Raw genomic sequence first — 18,385 nt, 5'->3', positions numbered from 1 at the left:
TACATTTGTACCCCGCTCTTTCCCACTCATGGCAGGCTCAATGCGGCTTACATGGGGCAATGGAGGGTTAAGTGACTTGCCCAGAGTCACAAGGAGCTGCCTGTGCTGGGAATCGAACTCAGTTCCTCAGTTCCCCAGGACCAAAGTCCACCACCCTAACCACTAGGCCACTCCTCCAGCAGGTGGAGATAGAGAGCAATCCTTTTGCCTCCCTATATGTGGTCATGTGCTGCCGGAAACTCCTCAGTATGTTCTCTATCTCAGCAGGTGGTGGTCACACACAGCAGCAGCTCTGGCTAGGTCTCCGAGCCTAATTTTTAGGTTTTGTTGAGTACCTGGGGTTGAGGGCTCTTCTTGAGCAAGTGCAAACCTGGTGGTGCCAGGTCCCTCCTTTTCTCCCCCCTCCCGCTGGCTCCGTTTAAAAAAAAAAAAAAATTTTGGATGTCCTTTAAGGGCGTTTATTTCAACGTTTATTTCAACGTTTATTGCAGCTGCTCACTGGGACACCAGTTCGTTACAGCTCGGAGCGAGAAGCAGGTAATTTTACCTTTTTATAGTGGGCAGGGGGTTCCCCGTTCGGTCTCCACATGGCCTATGGCGTCGGAGGGCAAGGGCGCGAAGATTCGCTCCCCGGTCCGCGTGTGTGCGTCTAGCGAGGATGTGGGGGTTTCAAAGCCTGAATCGCCTTTGTTGAGCATCAGTTTGGAGTCCGGTCAGTGTCCCGGTTCTGCCTCCGGTGCGGCGGTTTTTCCCGCCATAAGCGCCCATCCCCCGCTGCTCGCCCACTCCATATTGGCCGGCCACTCTGCTCGGACGGCTTCTTCTTGGGCCGCCCTCGAGCTGGGAGACGTTAATACTATGGTCGCCCTTGATTCGGGCGACGGTAAGAAAGCGGCCAAAGTTAAGCGCCGTTCTTCCCGCGCGGCTCCTTCTCAGAGTTTCGCACCGGACGCCATTTTGGATGCGCAGCACGTTTCTCCCCCGCTCTTGCGAGCGCTGGTTGAGGGTGCGTCTAGGGCCGTGGCCCAAGCTGCAGAAGTGCACAGTTCGGGGGGCTTCTCCCCTGAGTTCATTTTGCTGCTGCATCAGGCTTTTCTTATGCAAAACGCTGCCCCTGCCCCCCTGTCTGATAAAGGGGTTGAGGCCTCCGGAAGGCCCTAGAGGACTCTGTCTCCTCTGATGTAGATGAGGGCAGCGTATCTGACTTCTCCCAACGGTCCTTTGGGGATTCCTTGGAGGAGACGGATTCCCGCTTGGACGGAGCGGATGACCCCTCTGCAGCGCGGATCTTTCGCTCAGAGGATTTGCCCAACCTGTTAGTGCAGGCCATGAGCATTTTGAAGATTTCCTCTCCGGAGGACATCTCTCCCTCAGCCTCTGTTGGCTCCGCCATTATGCTGGGGACGAAGCGCCCGCCTAGAACCTTCCACGTGCATGAGGCCATGCGCACCTTGATTTCGGCTCAATGGGATGTCCCAGAAGCGAGCCTCAAAGTGGCTAGGGCTATGTCCCGCCTCTATCCTCTGGCTGAAGGTGAACGGGAGGCCTTTCATTGGCCTACCGTGGATTCTTTAATCACTGCGGTGACTAAGAAAACGGCATTGCCGGTGGAAGGTGGCATGCCCCTAAAGGACGCCCAAGACAGAAGATTGGAGGCGGCCTTAAGGTCATCCTTCGAGGCGGCTGTTTTAAGTTTGCAGGCCTCAGTTTGCGGCTCCTATGTGGCCAGGGCGTGCCTGACGATTGTGCAGCGGGCTTCCCCTCGGATCCTTCCTTGAGGGCTGATTGGCCGGCCCTGGAATCGGGCTTGGCTTATTTGGCAGACTTGCTGTATGATGTCTTGAGAGCCTCAGCTAAAGGTATGGCTCAGACAGTCTCTGTGCGGCGTTGGCTTTGGCTGAAGCATTGGTCTGCTGACCACGCCTCTAAGTCTCGCCTGGCTAAGTTGCCTTTTAAAGGCAAGCTGCTCTTTGGGGTCGAGCTGGACAAAATTGTGACCGATCTCGGCACGTCTAAAGGCAAGAGGTTACCGGAGGCCAGGGCTCGGGCCAGTGGTCCCCGCCCCGGTCCTTCCAAAGGACGGTTTCAGGAAGCCCGTCGGTATTGTCCGAGCAAGTTGAGCTCCTCTGCCTCCTCTTCCTTCAAAAGGAACTTCTCCCCCAAGCAGCATTCCTTTCCTAGAGACTGCCGTCCCGGAGGTGCGACCTCCGGTCCTCCCCCAGGGTCTCGTACCCAATGACGGGGCCCTGGTCCATGGCTCAGAGCAGATCGGAGGAGAGACGGCTACAAGCTAGAGTTCTGCCGACCCTTAAGAGACGGGTTTGTACTCTCTCCCTGCAAGTCTCCGGTCAAAGCTGTGGCAGTGCAGCAGACTTTAGACAATCTAATCCGCCTGGGTGCGGTCGTTCCGGTGCCAGAAGATCAGCTTGGCAAGGGACGTTACTCCATTTACTTTGTGGTACCAAAGAAAGGAGGTTCTGTACGGCCTATCCTCGACCTCAAAGGGGTCAATCGGGCCTTGAAAGTTCAACACTTCCGCATGGAGACTCTCCGCTCTGTTATAGCGGCAGTGAAGGCAGGGGAGTTCCTGGCATCCTTGAACATCAAGGAAGCTTACTTGCATATTCCCGTTTGGCCTCCTCATCAACGCTTTCTGCGTTTTGCAGTCCTTGGCTGACACTTCCAGTTCAGAGCCCTCCCGTTCGGGTTGGCTACTGCTCCGCGGACCTTCTCCAAAGTAATGGTGGTCATCGCGGCCTTCCTACGCAAGGAAGGAGTACAAGTCCATCCTTATCTGGACGACTGGTTGATCCGAGCCCCCTCTTATGCAGAGTGCGGCAGAGCTACAGACCGGGTGATTGCTCTTTTGAGCTCCCTGGGGTGGATCATCAACTGGGAGAAAAGCCAGCTGCGCCCAACTCAGTCCCTGGAATATTTGGGAGTTCGTTTTGACACCCAAGTGGGCAAAGTTTTCCTGCCAGACAATCGAATTGTCAAGCTTCAGGCTCAGGTGAACCAGTTCCTAGTAGCCTCTCCTCTTCGGGCTTGGGACTATGTGCAGCTGTTGGGCTCTATGACGGCCACGATGGAAGTAGTGCCCTGGGCCAGGGCCCATATGAGACCTCTATAGCAATCTCTGCTGCAGCGATGGACTCCAGTTTTGGAGGATTACGCTGTGCGCCTTCCCTTGGATCCAGCGGTGCGCAAGGTCTTGAGCTGGTGGCTGAGGACAGACAAGCTGTCCGCAGGAATGCCTCTTTGGACCCCGGAGTGGGTTGTCGTCACGACGGACGCCTCTTTGACGGGCTGGGGAGCCCACTGCTTGGGAAGGACAGCGCAGGGGCTCTGGTCTCCTGCAGAGGCAAAGTGGTCTATCAACCTCCTGGAACTCAGAGCCATTCGATTGGCCCTTTTGGAGTTTCTCCCGATACTGGCGTTGAAGCCAGTACGGGTCATGTCGGACAATGCCACGGCTGTGGCCTATGTCAATCGCCAGGGAGGTACCAAGAGCGCACCTCTAGCCCAGGAGGCCATGAATCTATGCCAGTGGGCGGAAGCGAACCTGGACCAGCTGTCGGCGGCCCACATTGCGGGAGTCATGAATGTCAAGGCGGACTTTCTCAGTCGCCATACCTTGGATCCCGGAGAGTGGCAGCTATCTGCTCAGGCGTTCTTGGACATCACGAAGCGCTGGGGCCAGCCTAGATCTGATGGCGTCATCGGCCAATTGCCAAGTGCCGCGTTTTTTCAGCAGAGGACGGGACCCTCGAGCTCTGGGAGTAGATGCTCTTCTCCAACAGTGGCCGACACAGGAGCTTCTCTATGTGTTCCCGCCCTGAACCATGTTGGGCAGGGTGCTAGACCGGGTGGCAATGCATCAGGGCCGGGTAATCCTGGTGGGTCCGGACTGGCCCAGACGTCCCTGGTATGCGGACTTGATCAGGCTCTCGGTGGACGGCCCTCTGCGGCTGCCAGCGGAGCAGGGCCTGTTGCATCAGGGTCCCGTGGTGATGGAGGATCCCTCCCCCTTTGGTCTTACGGCCTGGCTATTGAGCGGCAGCGTCTGAGGAAGAAGGGCTTCTCAGACAAGGTCATTGCCACTATGCTGAGAGCGAGGAAGCGCTCTACTTCTACTGCTTACGCCAGGGTTTGGCATACCTTTGCATTATGGTGTGAGGCAGGCTCTCTTTCTCCCTTCACTGCTCCAATTTCTTCAGTGTTGGCGTTCCTGCAAGAAGGTCTGGAGAAAGGCCTGTCGCTCAGTTCCCTGAAAGTCCAGGTAGCGGCTCTGGCTTGCTTCAGGGGCCGCCTGAAGGGTGCTTCCCTGGCTTCGCAGCCAGATGTGGTGCGCTTTCTCAAGGGAGTTAATCACCTGCGCCCTCCTCTGCACTCAGTGGTACCTGCGTGGAATCTCAATCTGGTGCTAAGAGCCTTGCAGAAGCCGCCTTTTGAACCCTTGTCGAGGGCATCTCTGAAAGACCTGATGTTGAAAGCAGTCTTTTTGGTGGCTATCACTTCAGCCAGAAGAGTTTCCGAGCTCCAGGCGCTATCATGTCGAGAGCCCTTTCTGCAGTTCACTGAGGCAGGAGTGTCTATTCGCACAGTGCCTTCCTTCCTGCCCAAGATTGTTTCTCGCTTCCATGTGAATCAGCAGCTCTGTCTCCCATCCTTTCGTAGGGAGGACTACCCAGAGGAGTACTCTGCTCTCAGATATCTAGATGTCAGATGAGTCATCATCAGAAACTTGGAAGTGACCAATGATTTCCGGAAGTCGGATCATCTGTTTGTGCTGTTTGCAGGTCCTCGTAAGGGTCTGCAGGCTGCTAAGCCTACAGTGGCAAGATGGGTCAAGGAAGCCATTGCAGCGGCTTATGTGGCCGCGGGGAAGTCGCTGCCTATCCGGCTGAAGGCTCACTCCACTAGAGCTCAGGCGGCCTCGATGGCAGAGGCCGGGTCCGTCTCCTTGGAAGAGATTTGCAAGGCGGCAACTTGGGCGTCGGCTCATACCTTCTCCAGGCATTACCGCTTGACTGTGGCTGTTCGGGCGGAGGCCCGGTTTGGAGCTTCAGTGTTGCGGTCAGGGATTTCTATGTCCCGCCCTGGGTGAGTACTGCTTCGGTACATCCCACCAGTCTATGGATTGATTAGCATGATGATATGGAAGGTAAAATTATGTATCATACCTGATAATTTTCTTTCCATTAATCATAGCTGATCAATCCATAGTCCCTCCCAGATATCTGTACTGTTTTTATTCTGGTTGCATTTCAGGTTCAAGTTTAGTCTTCAGTTCCTGTTCAGGAGGACTTCGTGTTCAAGTTTTTTCAGTTGGATTCTTCAGGAGTTGAGACGATTTTGTGTTACAGTGAGCTGTTGCATTCCTCTCCCCTCCGTTTTACGGGGCTGGATTAGGACCTAAATTCTGCCGGCGCTCCCTCCCGCTTCGTGCGGCTGTAGGGCAGCTTTGTACCCCTCCCGCTTCGGCGGTGTTAGGGTCAGTCAGCTCCTCCCGTGGTTGCGGTTGCAGGATAAGCCAGATCCCCCTGCATCGGCGGGGTGGTGTCCCTATCCCGCTCCGCGGGGATGAGCTGGACGGATTCCCCTCCCCCACTTGTGTGGGGATGAGCTGGGTTAATTCCCCTCCCCCGTTTCGGCGGTGGTGAGCTGGGCAGAGTGTCCCTTTGTGGGTGTAATTCTCTAAGTGCTGAGTCCTGCGGATGGAGCTTTGATATTGACATACTGAGGAGTTTCCGGCAGCACATGACCACATATAGGGAGGCAAAAGGATTGCTCTCTATCTCCACCTGCTGGTAGATGGACACAACCCACCAGTCTATGGATTGATCAGCTATGATTAATGGAAAGAAAATTATCAGGTATGATACATAATTTTACCTTAATAGAATGGTTTTGCATTGATTTTTCTGTGCTAATATTTCTTCCTGCACTGGAAATAAAATAAGCATGAGAAAATTAAGAGTAAATCACTGTGCAAAAGGTGGTACAGCTTACTGAATAGGTCCCTTTTTGCTTTCCTTGCTTTCTTAGTCCTGTTGCTCCCATCTTTTCTTTTGATTTCTTCCTTGTCCCTTTGCTTTCTCTTTACTTTCTCATACTTCTTCTCTTGGTCTTCTTACATAAGAACATAAGCCTTGCCATACTAGGACAGACTGAAGGTCCATCAAGCCCAGCATCCTGTTTCCAACAGTGGCCAATCCAGTTTAAAAACAGTACAATACATTTTATGCTGCTTTTTCCTAGAAATAAGCAGTGGATTTTCCCCATCTTAATAATGGCTTATGGACTTTTTGTTTTAGGAAGTTATCCAAACCTTTTTTAAACCCCGCTAAGGTAACTGCTTTTACCACATTCTCTAGCAATGAATTCCAGAGTTTAATTACACGTTGAGTGAAGAAATATTTTCTCCAATTTGTTTTAAATTTAATACTTTGTAGCTTCATTGTGTGCCCCCTAGTCCTAGTATTTTTGGAAACAGTAAACAAGCGATTCATGTCTACCTGTTCCACTACACTCATTATTTTATACACCTCTCATCATATATTTCCTCTCAGCCATCTTTTCTCCAAGCTGAAGAGCCCTAGCCACTTTAGCCTTTCCTCATAGGGAAGTTGTCCTATCCTCTTTATCATTTTTGTTGCCCTTCTCTTTACTTTTTCTAATTCCACTATATCTTTTTTGAGATGTGGTGACCAGAATTGCACACAATATTTGAGGTGCGGTTGCACCATGGAGTGATACAAAGGCATTATAACGGCCTCAATTTTGTTTTCCATTCCTTTCCTAATAATACCTAGCATTCTATTTGCCTTCTTAGTCACTGCTGCACACTGAGCAGAGGGTTTCAACAAATCAACAGCAATGAAACCTAGGTCCGTTTCCTGGTTGGTGACTCCTAATGTGGAACCTTCCATCACATAGCTATAGTTTGGGTTCCTCTTTCCCACATGCATCACTTTTGCACTTGCTCACATTAAACATCATCTGCCATTTGGATTCCCAGTTTCTCAGTCTCTTAAGGTCCTCTTGTAATTTTTCACAATCCTCCCACGATTTAACAACTTTGAATAACTTTGTGTCATCAGCAAATTTAATTACCTCAATAGTTACTCCCATCTCTAGGTCATTTATAAATATGTTAAAAAGCAGCGGTCCCAGCATAGACCCCTGGGGAACTCCACTAACTACCCTTCTCCATTGAGAATACTGACCATTTAACCCTACTCTCTGTTTTCTATCATTTAATTTCCTCTGGAGTCTTTCATGAGGCACTTTGTCAAATGTCTTCTGAAAATCCAGGTACACAATATCAACCAGCTCACCTTTATCCACATGTTTGTTCACTCCTTCAAAGAAATGTGGTAGATTGGTGAGGCAAGATTTCCCATGCTTCTTGTTTTCTTCCATGTTCCCATGTTCCTTGCTGTTCCTGGCTTTTTGTTTCCCCTCCTCTATTCTTCCTTTCTTTATCCCCCTTTTCCCTTCTTTTAAACACTATTCAGGTAGGGTAGTATAGGAGTACAAACATCAGAAGGGGAGGGCAAGCAGGTGGCTTTTTTTTCTCTCTCAAGGCTTGTTGGTACAAGCACTTTTGCTGATATCCAGAAGATAATGGAAAGCGTGGAAGTAGGGTATGAGAAGAATTTTTTCATACTTCCATCTCTCTTAGAATGGAATTGAATCGGTGGAATGGTAGTCAAGTACCTGCAAGGGGGGGGGGGGGGGGGGGGAGATGGTCCCTGACATTGGAGGCTCTTGGCCAGTACAGAAGAATGGCTGTTTGCTGGTTTGAAGTCTTCTAGCTATCATTCTGTTTATTTACCAGTGTTTTTTTTTAATTGGGATTTATTAACTGCTTTTATAAAGTCAGCTTCACTCTGAAAAATGGCCAGGTTGATCAGTTGGTATTCTTGTATTCACAGGCATAAAACTCTGCGGGGCACAGATGACTACTGTCCATGATGGTCTTAATGTTTTTCTTGCATGGGTTCAGTATTTCTAGATATTCATTAATGGAAATTTTTAGGAAGGCCTCAAAATGCTAAAGAAATAAAGTGTAAATGGTTAGAACATAGTCTACTAGGGCGGTGTTTCCCAAGTCGGTCCTGGAGTACCCCTTTACTAGTTAGGTTTTTATGATATCCACAATAAATGTGCATGAAAGAGATTTACATACAATTTATTTATTTATGTATTTGTTGCATTTGTATCCCATATTTTCCCACCTCTTTGCAGGCTCAATGTGGCTTACAATACATCTTGAATAGTGGAGGGATATAAGAAAATAGACATTTAGTGTTACAAAGGATATAAGAAAATAGACATTTGGTGTCACAAAGGGATCTTAGGCAATATGATAATGAAAAAACAATATAGTAACATGAAGCAAATATTGTTATACAGTTCTGAATATATGTGGAGGCGTTATATGTGTTCAAATTGGTTAATCTTTGTGGTAAGCTTTGTTAAAGAGGTGAGTCTTCAGTAATTTGCGGAAGTCCGTTAGTTCGTAGATCGTTTTTAAGTTGCACGGCAGTGCATTCCATATCTGTGTGCTCAAGTAGGTAAAGTTAGACGCGTACATTGTTTTATATTTTAGACCTTTGCAATTAGGGTAGTGCAGATTGAGGAATGTGCGGGATGATCTTTTGGCATTCCTGGGTGGTAGGTCTATCAGTTCTGACATGTTGGCTGGTGCATTTCCGTGAATGATTTTGTGGACTAAGGAGCATATTTTGAACGTGATGCGTTCCTTAAATGGAAGCCAGTGTAGTTTTTCTCGTAAGGGTTTAGCACTTTCATATTTTGTTTTGCCGAATATGAGTCTAGCTGCAGTGTTTTGGGCTGTCTGAAGTTTTGCTCTTTGCAGCTGGTGTAAAGTGCGTTGCAGTAGTCTAGGTGACTGAGCACCATTGATTGTACCAGGTTACGGAAGACGTTCCTTGGGAAGAAAGGTCTTACTCTTTTTAGTTTCCACATTGAGTGGAACATTTTCTTGGTTGTGTTTTTCGCGTGGCATTCAAGTGTTAGGTGTCAATCGATGGTAACTCCAAGAATTTTTAGGGTGTCCGAAATTGGAAGGTTCAGATTTGGTGTGTTAATGGCGGTGAATTTGTTCTTATTATGTTGAGAGGTGAGTATTAGACATTGGGTTTTTTCTGCATTGAGTTTCAGCCAAAATGCATCTGCCCATGAATGCATGATCTGGAGACTTTGGTTGATGTCATTGGAAATTTCCTTTAAATTTGTTTAAATGGGATGTTGATCGTTACATCGTCTGCGTATATGTATGGGTTGAGGTTTTGGTTTGATAATAGTTTGGCTAAGGGTATCATCATTAGGTTGAATGGAGGCAGTCTATGCAAATCAATCTCATGCATATTCATTGTGGAAATCTTAAAAGCCTGACTGGTAAGAGGGTACTCCATGATCGACTTGGGAAACACTATACTAGGGTCATACGTTTTTATAAACAGCAGTCCACTAGACAGAAACAAGCAAGAAAGGTCAAAGGTTCCATGAAAAAAAGCTATGTGAGACATGCAGGAGTAACCTGCTGACATTGCCACTCATTGAGGCACATTACTCACATACTTGTTAAACATTAACATATTCTTATTGCAGCTGGGAATAAAATGCTAGCCTCTGCCCCAAGCGATTATAACTTGCTTTTGTCAGCTCTTTTGAGCCACTCTTTCCTTAAGCAAGTGCATCTTGATATTCTTGCTTCATTCAGTCCCAGCTTTCGTGAAGTGTCACTGCACAGAATTACAGCACAGACGCTTTTCATACAAGTCTTAACATTTTTTTAAGTTCAAAATTATACCCACTGTTCTCCCCAAAATGTCCCGAGTGCTGGGAATGCAGAAAAATCCTTCCGATCAGGACATGGAGAAATCAGGTGTCAAAACCTCTATTTACACCAAAAAGAGAGGCTACGATATCACCCGTAACCCCTACCTAAATAAGGTAAAAAAAGACATTTTTTTTTCAGCTGGTCAGAGTGCCTCCTAGGTGCTCTGTCTCTACTGATAATTGGTGAATTTGATGGGGTGGTGGTATTAGAATAGACATATCACAATGCGATTAGAATTCAGGACATTTTTATTAGAGATTAGGTAGGGGTGTGTTCTGGTTCTCACTTGTTATGTTTTATTTCATTGTGCAAAAAACCAAACAAACCAGAGAGTAGTAACTGGATATGTTTGAAGAGAATTCTGCTCCTCTTCTAACCTCCATCCATCCCCACAGCCTTCTAAGTCCTCTAGTCCCCCATCCTATCACTACAGCTCTTTCAGCTCTTCAGGGACTCTAGTTGGGTCTGAAAACATGCACTGTAAAGTGAGAGAAATTCTGAGAGAACAGATGAATGGCAGTAGTGTGATGGAGACATACAGAGGGGAGAGAATATGTGGGAGATCAAAAAATGCACAATAAAGCTTAAAATGGATCTACTTGTATTGTGGTTAGTTATGAGATTGTTTTTCTGGATTGTTTTATATTTTGGCTTCTAGATCAGAACCCGTAACTAGATTCAGTTTGGCTCTTGCTTGATTCACTGATCAAATTTTGTTTTGAGTGTTTATCTCTCTTTCAGAACCAGAACTCTAATTCTTTCATTGATTACTTTGTGTTTTACCGTTGTGACCACCTGCGTGTTTTCCCCTTTTGTCCTGCTACATTGAACACTGAGAAAATAACAGCAAGAATCATTTTTAACATCCACATGAGGTGGTCCAGGCAACTGCCTAGATTATGGCTGGGATGGTTGGATATGAGTGCGCACTGTTATTATCTTTCAGTCTTTCAAAGAGTACAAAGACCAGGGGACACTCAATGAAATTACATGGAAATACTTTTAAAACAAATAGAACTTATTCTTTCACTCAAAGAATAGTTAAGCTCTGAAACTCACTGCCGGAGGATGTGGTAACAGAGGTTAGCGGATCTGCGTTTAAACAAGGTTTGGACAAGTTCCTGGAGGAAAAGTCCATAGTCTGTTATTGAGATGGACATGGGGGAAGCAACTGCTTGCCCTGGAATTGGTAGCATGGAATGTTGATACTAATTGGGTTTCTGCCAGGTACTTGTGACCTGGCTTGGCCACTGTTGGAAGCAGGATACTGGGCTAGATGCACCATTGGTCTGACCTAGCATGGCTATCATTGTTAGTTGGGAGCAGGTCAGGATCAGGATTTTTCTGGGAGTCCAAGGAAACTCTGCATCAGACTTCACACTTCATCCAATAATGGAGACCACATCAGTTCTTTTGCCGAAACCAGAACCTTTCCTGTCCTTCAGCTGATGAGGGTACAGCTTCAAATATTTCAAAACAGATGACCAACTATATACAATAGTTTTTCTCCTCTCCTTCAGTTGTACACAAAACACATACTAATTCTCCTTTCTTTTACTTCTTCCATACTTTGAAGACTTCTGCTGCAAGGGTTATTTGCTTACAGGGTGATTTTAATACCATTTTAATCTGGGATGATAGGTTACATAGTAGATGAAAAGTAACTAAAGTATCAAAATTGTTGAAACATTATTTGAAAGAACTGCAATTATATGGGAAGGTGCTGGAAAGGTAAGCTATACCTGTTTCCTACTACTACTTATCATTTCTATAGCGCTACAAGGCATACGCAGCGCTGTACACCATACACAAAAGACAATCCCTGCTCAAAAGAGCTTACAAACTAGATAAGACAGGCAGCAGGGGCGTAGACAGGGGCGGGCCTGAATTTTGGGTCAGGCCCGCCCAACAGCAGTGTTCCTGACAGTGATTCCAGTCGCATGTGCCGCTCGCAGTCGCAGCGATTCCCACACGCTGCCTGCCGGCTGCCGCTCAACAATCTCCTTGCGCTACTAAAGTGCTAACCCGGAAGCCTGTCCTCTGCAGAAGAGAGACTTCCGGGTTAGCGCTTAGTAGCGCAAGGAGATTGTTGAGCGGCAGCCGGCAGGCAGCGAGTGGGAATCGCTGCGACTGCGAGCGGCGCCTGCGACTGGAATCGCTGTCAGGAACACTGCTGCTGGGCAGGCCTGCAAGGAGGGTGAGGGAAGATGAGGTGAAAGTTGCTGCAGCTGCACGGGGGTAGGGATGATGGGGAAAAGATTTCGCATGGGGGAGGGAAGACGGAGGACAGCAGCTGCACAGGGGGAAGGGAAGATGGAAAGAAAGATGCTGCACAGGGGAGAGGGAAGATGGAAAGATGAGGCATGGTTGGTTGGTTGGTTGGTTGGTAGGTGGGTGGGAGGGAGGGAGGGGGAGATGCACGGGGAAGAAGGGAGAGATGCAGCAAAGGGGTGGAGGGGTGAGGAAGGGAGAAGTCTTGGCTGTGTATGAGGTGGAGGGGAGGGAGATATGCTGCATAGAGAGGGGATAGGTGATGAGGGGGAGAAATGGTGGGCATAGGGGTGGAGAGGAGGGAGAAATGGTGGGCATAGGGGTGGAAGGAAAGGAGAAATGTTAGACATGATGGTAGAGGGGAGGAAGGGAGAGATGCATTGGAAGGGGAGAGAGATGTTGGATCAGAACACAAGGGAGAGGAATGTTGGACGTGATGGTAGAGGGGAGGAAGGTAGAGATGCTGTATGGGAAGGGGAGAGAGATGTTGGACCCAGAACACAAAGGAGAGGGAGAGAGAGATGGTGGACAGTGGGAATGAGAGGGGGAGATAGACATGGGGGTGGATGAGAGGGAGGGAGAGATACACAGTAGGTGGTGAGGGGGAAATGGGCCATGGGGGAGAGGACAGGAATGAAGAGAGAAGGGGCAGGAAAATATAAGGCTACTAGGGTGGGGTGGGGAAGCGATCAGATGCTGGTTAGAAGGGTGGAGGGAGGAAGACGATGGGAATTGTGGAACCCTCTGGGAGAGGCCAAGAGGGGGAAGAGGGGGTGACAAGGAAATGAATGAGAGATAGTGATTACAGAGGGTAGAAATATGGTAATGGGGAGTAGATTAAAGATAAAAGAGAAATTCTCCGAGGACAAGCAGGCTGCTTGTTCTCACTGATGCGTGACGTCCACGGCAGCCCCTCCAATCGGAACACTTTTCTAACAAAGGCCTTTGCTAGTCCTCGCACGCAGATGCGCACCGCGCATTCGCGGCCGTCTTCCCGCCCGAAACCGGCTCATGTTCGTCAGTCTTCTTTTGTCCGCGCTCGGTACAGTCGTGTTTACGCCGTTCACGCCCCTTAAGTTGACCTCGCGCGTCTTTTTTGGCTTTTCACTAAAGAAAAGAAAAAAAAGGAAAAAGGATTTCGGAAGAAGGCCTTTTCGGTCTTTTTCCCCTTCCTGTATTTCCAGTTTTTGCCTCGGTTAAGTTTTCTTTCGTTTTCGGGATAGGCCCTTTTGAGGCCTCGGGTCGAATTTTTTTCTCCCCCTCTTTTTGGTGCCTTACCGCAATTACGAGTTTTGATTTCGCCGGCGTGATTTTCCCGCCCATGTCATCGAAGTCTCCCAGCGGCTTCAAGAAGTGCACCCAGTGCGCCCGGGTAATCTCGCTCACTGACAGGCACGCGTCGTGTCTTCAGTGTCTGGGGGCTGGCCACCGCCCGCAGGCCTGTAGTCTTTGCGCCCTTTTACAGAAAAGGACTCAGGTAGCGAGATTGGCCCAGTGGAACGTTTTGTTCTCGGGCTCTTCGTCGGCATCGGCACCGGGAGTATCGAGTGCGTCGACGTCGACAGCGTCAAGACCTCCGTCCTCGGCCGCGACTGCATCGAGTGCATCGAGGCATCGACCCTCTGCATCGGGGCCGAGACATCGGAAGGCTGCGTCGACGTCGGTGGTACCGGGACCTCCACTACTGCTGATGTCGTCGGACGGTGGTGCTTCGACTGGAGTGCAGGTGAGGGCTGTCCATTCCCCTGCTGGTGGCGGTGAGCCTTCGGGTGGGTCTCCCCCTACCCTGAGGGCTCCTGCGGTACAGCCCCCCGAGACCGACCTTCTTCGGCCTCGGCCCCGAGGAAGCGACGGCTGGATTCTACGTCCTCCTCGTCGGTACCGGGAAGCTCCGGTGACATGCTTCGTTTGAAAAAGTCAAAGAAGCATCGACACCGGTCTCCTTCCCGTGTCGGTACCGAGAGCTCTGGGTCGCCGAGGGAGTCGGCACCCAGTAGGCATCGGCACCAGGAGGACCGCTCACCCTCTGTCCAGGAGGTGTCGATGCGCTCCACCTTGGACAGCCCGGAACAGCCTCCACGCCCGGAACAGACTCTGACATCGACATCTGCATCGGCTTCCATGTCTTTCTCTACAGCCACTCTGCACGAGAGTCTCCAGGCCGTTCAACCAGAGATCCTGGGAGAGCTGTTGCGCCCTTCCCCTCCGGTACCGGGGGTGCTTGCGCCACCGGTACCATCGAGTGAGGCGCCGGCTGGCCCCTTGCCCGGGGTGAGGTCTCCGACATCGGTGCCACTTGCGATACCGACTGCGGTCGCCTCCCAGGAAGGCTCCCCGACGACGTCGGCGGAGGGAGCTTCGCCGGTGCGGGCAAGGGAGTCTACCTCTCGACGCTCACACCGTGGCCGTGGTTCCACGGAGTCGAGCCGGGCACTGCTTCAGACACAGGTCCGTGAACTTGTGTCTGATACCGATGGTGAGGCCTCGTGGGAGGAGGAGGAGGACATCAGATATTTCTCTGACGAGGAGTCTGATGGCCTTCCTTCGGATCCCACTCCCTCCCCTGAAAGGCAGCTTTCTCCTCCCGAGAGTCTGTCTTTTGCGGCCTTTGTCCGGGAGATGTCTATGGCCATCCCCTTCCCAGTGGTTGTGGAGGACGAGCCCAGGGCTGAAATGTTTGAGCTCCTGGACTATCCTTCTCCACCTAAGTAAGCGTCCACAGTACCCATGCATCATGTCCTAAAAAAGACATTGCTGGCGAACTGGACCAAGCCTTTAAGTAATCCCCACATTCCCAAGAAGATCGAGTCCCAGTACCGGATCCATGGGGACCCAGAGCTGATGCGCACTCAGTTGCCTCACGACTCTGGAGTTGTGGATTTGGCCCTAAAGAAGGCTAAGAGTTCTAGGGAGCATGCTTCGGCGCCCCCGGGCAAGGACTCTAGAACCTTAGACTCCTTTGGGAGGAAGGCCTACCATTCTTCTATGCTCGTGGCCAAAATCCAGTCTTGAACAAAAAAGGAGGTAAAAACCCTCACGGGACCGTGAGATATGAAACAAAAAGTGAGGACAGTGAATAAGATTACCAAATAATTTGTTTATTCACATGTGTGAATAAACAAATTATTTGGTATCCTTATTCACTCTCCTCACTTTTTGTTTCATATCAAAATCCAGTCTTACCAGCTCTACACGAGCATACACATGCGGAACAATGTGCGGCAGTTGGCGGGCTTGGTGGACAAGCTCCCCCCTGAGCAAGCCAAGCCATTTCAGGAGGTGGTCAGGCAGCTGAAGGCGTGCAGAAAATTCCTGGCCAGAGGGGTGTATGACACCTTTGATGTTGCGTCCAGGGCCGCTGCTCAAGGTGTGGTGATGCGCAGACTCTCATGGCTGCGTGCCTCCGACCTGGAGAATAGGATCCAGCAGCGGATTGCGGACTCGCCTTGCCGTGCGGATAATATTTTTGGAGAGAAAGTCGAACAGGTGGTAGAGCAGCTCCACCAGCGGGATACCGCTTTCGACAAGTTCTCCCGCCGGCAGCCTTCAGCTTCTACCTCTACAGGTAGATGGTTTTTTGGGGGAAGGAAGACTGTTCCCTACTCTTCTGGTAAGCGTAGGTACAATCCTCCTTCTCGACAGCCTGCGGCCCAGGCTAAGCCCCAGCGCGCTCGCTCTCGTCAGCAGCGTGCGCCTCAGCAAGGCCCCTCGGCTCCTCAGCAAAAGCAAGGGACGAGCTTTTGACTGGCTCCAGCAGAGCATAGCCGACATCCAAGTGTCAGTGCCGGGCGACCTGCCGGTTGGAGGGAGGTTGAAAGTTTTTCACCAAAGGTGGCCTCTCATAACCTCCGATCAGTGGGTTCTTCAAATAGTCCGGCAAGGATACACCCTCAATTTGGCCTCCAAACCTCCAAATTGTTCACTGGGAGCTCAGTCTTACAGCTTCCAACACAAGCAGGTACTTGCAGAGGAACTCTCCGCCCTTCTCAGCGCCAATGCAGTCGAGCCCGTGCCATCCGGGCAGGAAGGGCTGGGATTCTATTCCAGGTACTTCCTTGTGGAAAAGAAAACAGGGGGGATGCGTCCCATCCTAGACCTAAGGGCCTTGAACAAATATCTGGTCAAGGAAAAGTTCAGGATGCTTTCCCTGGGCACCCTTCTTCCCATGATTCAGGAAAACGATTGGCTATGCTCTCTGGACTTGAAGGACGCCTACACACACATCCCGATACTGCCAGCTCACAGACAGTATCTGCGATTTCAGCTGGGCACACGTCACTTCCAGTACTGTGTGCTACCCTTTGGGCTCGCCTCTGCGCCCAGAGTGTTCACGAAGTGCTTGGCTGTAGTAGCAGCGGCACTTCGCAGGCTGGGGGTGCACGTGTTCCCATATCTCGACGATTGGCTGGTGAAGAACACATCCGAGGCAGGAGCTCTACAGTCCATGCAGATGACTATTCGCCTCCTGGAGCTACTGGGGTTTGTGATCCAGTGCAGAGACTCGAATTCATAGGAGCTCTGCTGGATTCTCGGACGGCTCGTGCCTATCTTCCGGAGACAAGGGCCAACAATCTGCTGTCCCTCGTCTCCCGGGTGCGAGCGTCCCAGCAGATCACAGCTCGGCAGATGTTGAGATTGCTTGGCCACATGGCCTCCACAGTTCATGTGACTCCCATGGCTCGTCTTCACATGCGATCTGCTCAATGGACCCTAGCTTCCCAGTGGTTTCAGGCTGCTGGGGATCTAGAAGACGTGATCCACCTGTCCACGAGTTTTCTCAAATCCCTGTACTGGTGGACGATTTGGTCCAATTTGACTCTGGGATGCCCTTTCCAAATTCCTCAGCCACAAAAAGTGCTGACTACGGATGCGTCTCTCCTGGGGTGGGGAGCTCATGTCGATGGGCTTTACACCCAGGAAAGCTGGTCCCTCCAGGAACGCGATCTGCAGATCAATCTCCTGGAGTTACGAGCGGTCTGGAACGCGCTGAAGGCTTTCAGAGATCGGCTGTCCCACCAAATTATCCAAATTCAGACAGACAACCAGGTTGCCATGTATTACATCAACAAGCAGGGGGGCACCGGATCTCGCCCCCTTTGTCAGGAAGCCGTCAGCATGTGGCTGTGGGCTCACCTTTACGGCATGTTGCTCCAAGCCACATATCTGGCAGGCATAAACAACAGTCTGGCCGACAGGTTGAGCAGGATTATGCAACCTCACGAGTGGTTGCTCAATTCCCGTGTAGTGCGACAGATCTTCCAGGTGTGGGGCACCCCCTTGGTAGATCTCTTTGCATCTCGAGCCAACCACAAGGTCCCTCAGTTCTGTTCCAGACTTCAGGCCCATGGCAGACTGGCATCGGATGCCTTCCTCCTGGATTGGGGGGAAGGCCTGCTGTATGCTTATCCTCCCATACCTCTGGTGGGGAAGACTTTGTTGAAACTCAAGCAAGACCAAGGCACCATGATTCTGATTGCTCCTTTTTGGCCGCGTCAGATCTGGTTCCCTCTCCTTCTGGAGTTGTCCTCCGAAGAACTGTGGAAATTGGAGTGTTTTCCGACCCTCATCACACAGGACGAAGGGGCGCTTCTGCATCCCAACCTCCAGTCTCTGGCTCTCACGGCCTGGATGTTGAGAGCGTAGACTTTGCCTCTTTGGGTCTGTCGGAGGGTGTCTCCCGTGTCTTGCTTGCTTCCAGAAAAGATTCCACTAAGAGGAGTTACTTCTTTTTATGGAGGAGGTTTGCCATCTGGTGTGACAGCAAGGCCTTAGATCCTCGCTCCTGTCCTACACAGACCCTGCTTGAATACCTTCTGCACTTGTCTGGAAGGTAAGCCAATCTCAGGACAGCCTTTAGTTGTTCGCTTCATGAGAGGTTTGCTTTTGTCAAAGCCCCCCGTCAAACCTCCTACAGTGTCATGGGATCTCAATGTCGTTCTCACCCAGCTGATGAAACCTCCTTTTGAGCCACTGAACTCCTGCCATCTGAAGTACTTGACCTGGAAGGTCATTTTCTTGGTGGCAGTAACTTCAGCTCGTAGAGTCAGTGAGCTTCAGGCCCTGGTAGCCCAGGCCCCTTACACCAGATTTCATCATAATAGAGTAGTCCTCCGCACTCACCCTAAGTTCTTGCCGAAGGTAGTGTCGGAGTTCCATCTGAACCAGTCAATTGTCTTGCCAACATTCTTTCCCCATCCGCATTCCTGCCCTGCTGAACGTCAGCTGCACACATTGGACTGC

This window comes from Microcaecilia unicolor, chromosome 3 (assembly GCF_901765095.1).
Source record: "Microcaecilia unicolor chromosome 3, aMicUni1.1, whole genome shotgun sequence".
NCBI classification, from domain to species: domain Eukaryota; kingdom Metazoa; phylum Chordata; class Amphibia; order Gymnophiona; family Siphonopidae; genus Microcaecilia; species Microcaecilia unicolor.
The sequence above is the reverse complement of the archived record's forward strand: the minus strand, read 5'-3'. Positions refer to the sequence as shown.